This window comes from Echiichthys vipera (assembly GCF_963691815.1).
Source record: "Echiichthys vipera genome assembly, chromosome: 19".
Classification (NCBI taxonomy): Eukaryota; Metazoa; Chordata; class Actinopteri; order Perciformes; family Trachinidae; genus Echiichthys; species Echiichthys vipera.
The window spans coordinates 7,774,204-7,777,848 of NC_139844.1; positions in this window are offsets into that span (position 1 = coordinate 7,774,204).

Below are 3,645 nucleotides of genomic sequence, written 5' to 3' on the forward strand. Positions count from 1 at the left end.
GAACTCCCTTCCTTCTTCCTGCATGTTTGTGTTATAAGTCTGTGAATGTTCTCATTTGTCCAGGTCATCGTTATCCCCAAAGCAATTTCAGTCAAAGGCAACTGGACTTATAACCAAGTCCAGTTGCCTTTGACTGAAATTGCTTTGGGGAGTTGTGTTATAATTGTCTCTTTTTGTTTACAGCAGAAGGTGTGCATGTGTTTGTGCAAACTTGCTACAGTATTCTTCAGAACGGCTCTGGGACGGGTTATTCCTGCCCTGGAGTATTTTCTCGGAGGCTCAGTTTTCTGCAGAAGTCACGGTAGTTGAACGAGTGAATATTTCCAATATTTACTTCTGAGCCGTTTTTTTTATCGGCTTAGAGAATCAGATGGGGGAGTGAGACACACAAGGGAAATTGAGTGTTTTTGCAGTCACAGATAAGTAGATGCAGACTAAACCCTGCTGTGCTTTGAGTTTCTAAACTTTTTTTGGGGACATTTTCACCTGCGGGGTGTATCCGGTTTGACAAGCTCCACCCAACTGGTGCTCACCAAGGTGAAAAATAATGTTTTTGAGCAACATCCTCCAGGAAGATCCCCTGCCTAAACTGGAGATCAGATCAAATATAAGTCTTTATGTAGTTGTGAAACGACAAATTTATGTCAATTTAGTGAAATAACTATAAATTAGGTCCATCGAGGCCCCTCACCTTCACTGCCCCCGTCCAGTTGAGGTGGTTCGGGCATTTGGTAAGGATGAACACTGGGCGCCTCCCTAGGGAGGTGTTCCAGGCACGTCCAGCTTGGAGGAGGCCTCGGGGAAGACCCAGGACCAAGTGGAGACCACTGGCCTGGGAACGCCTCAGGATCCCCCAGTTAGAGCTGGTTAATGTGGCCCAGGAAAGGGAAGTTTGGGGTCCCCTGCTAAAGCTGCTGCCCCTGCGACCCGACCCCAGATAAGAGGTTGAAGATGAGAAGAGATGAGACTATAAATTAAAATGTTATAATGTATTTGTAGTTATAAAGACTGCCTGCAGCAGCTGGTCGTCTCTCCATAGGTGTTCATTCTACCCTGAAACACTTCCAAGAATTCATCAAAAGACTTTTGTGACGAACAGTCAACAGTCCAGTTTTCTGCAGCGTACAGTGAAAAGGGTTCAGTTCCTCTTCCGCTGGTTTGCGTCATCGTCACCCAAATGAAGATGAAGTTTTCATTCACCTCAGCGTGGAAGAGGAAGGAAGAATGAAAAAAGAAACCCTGAGCAGATTGAGTTTGATGCTATTGTGGTCAAATTATAGGGAAGTGTTTCTCTCAGTGAGCGTCCTCCAACGTAACCAAACCACAGCAGGTTTGAGTTTACGGCTTCACTCTGACACGTCTGTGACTTCCTGATGACCTCAAAAGCTTCAGTAAAATGGGGTAATATCCCAGAAGGACATGATTAGTGATGCCTGTGCACAATCACAAGGAAGTTATGACACACTCGAGGGGTTTTGCAGTTTTCATACCGTGCCAACATTTCGACCTCATGTGGTTTTTGAAAATAATGATTTCAAGGATCAAAAAATGATAATGTATGAGCTAATTTTCCTTCTGTAATGTTTCATATTTCAGTTTTTCTATGTTTAGTACAAATTTTAAATGAATAAAAACCATTTCAGTCAGACTATCACATTTAATATACACAACATATACTGCTGTAGATGAAAAATCATTTTAAGTGGTGCGGATTTGAACTTTTATTACATGATGTGAAATGAATGAATTATTTATTTTCTAATAATCCGCCCATCTCAAGATGATACAGTTCAGATCCACAACCTTTCATAAAGATACTGTATGCAACTTCATGGACATGTGTATAAAATGACACAACTGTAAAAGGTTTTAGGGTTTGAATATTTATCTAGTTTTAATGTTCAATAAATGAAGTATTGAAACAAGCAGTGACAGTGAAAGGATGATTCTCTAACTTTAAACCAATGCAAAAAGTATTAAAGAGTCATTATTGATTTGTGAAGAGCAAACCTATTATTATTTATTAACATTAATATAACAGAACGTAATTTGTAGACTCTTTATAAAGGATGCACTCAAAGGAAATTGCTGGTTAAAATCTAAACACTGCTGTTTTTCTTGTATAAATGTACATACTGCATATGTATGCATCAATCACAACTACATCAATTGATACTTAATGAGCTCATTTTATTTTTCAACATAAATATAAATTATTAACTTCGCCAGTGTGTGTATGCTTTTGTTTCCATTTGGGCACAGTAATATAAATTATATTAAATAAAGTAATTGTGTGATTTTTATTTTATTTAATGAAAACATCGCTCACACAATGTGTACAACTCTCCTTTTGATTGATTTATTTTGTTAGTGAAACATGTGTTTGGTTCTTTGTATAAAAGAGCTAATGGAAGAAGTAATTCTGAGAATCAAGATTGACATTGAACAATTTGTACTAAATGTTTTATTTTCTAAACCAGCTCTATCAGTAATGATAATCTTTGACTGTGTTCACATCAGTGACATGAGCTGCAGTGTTAAAGGCTTAACCACCAGAGGACCCTCTTCACTGTGGTCATGAGTTCAGCAGCACCTCAGACCTGTAACGCCTCCACTTTATCTGTGACCATGGTGAACAGCGCTCTCTGTGGGTTTACTGGTGCATTACACAAGACCAGGAGGTTTATAAATTCCATCCACCCATCTTCAACTGCTTGTCCCTATCGGGGTTGCGGGGGGAGCCGATCCCAGCTGACATCGGGCGTGAGGCGGAGTACACCCTGAACAGGACGCCAGTCTATCACAGGCCACATAATAGAGACAAACAGAGACAGACAACCATTCACACCTACGGCCAATTTAGAGTCATCAATGAACCTAACACAAGCATGTCTTTGGACTGTGGGAGGAAGCTGGAGAACCCTGAGAAGTCTCATTTACATCACAAACACCTTCATGTCAGATCCTGTTTATGTTCCTGCTTCTGCCAATCCCATAAAAACCATTTAGTTGAAGCGTTCAGAAAAGACACATTGTTCTCTTTGTTCTCCAATTTTACATTAGAAAATAACATGCATGAAAGGAAATACACATCTATATACATTTTAGGATTATTTCCTTTTAATAAAACATATTGACTTATTAATGTAAGTCTCAGTGAATAGCCTTGTCTTCTTATTAGTTTAGAGTCAAAACCACAACCATCCATCTTCAACTGCTTGTCGCTTATCAATTAACCTTACACTTCCCACCACAGACTTTGGACTGGAGAACCTGGAGTAAACCCACGCAGACACAGGGAGCACATGCAAACTCCACACAGAAAGGCCCCAGCCCAGATTTGAACCAGGAACCCTCTTGCTGTTAGGCAACAGGTAACAGATTATGTATTTAGATCCTGTAGACACACAACAATTGAGCCTGGAAAGTCTGACTCTGCTGTTTGACATAACTACGGTACATGATAATAATACATAAAAAAAACATTTATTAGTTTCCAACAGGAAAAACAGTCAAATTCACCAAAACTATCACTTTAACCAAAACACACATTTAGGTTATTCTATGTATTCTTCTTTTCATAACCATAATAAGCAATGCAACATTTATTTTGGGGCCCCTGAAAGTTTTTAGATGGAATTAAAA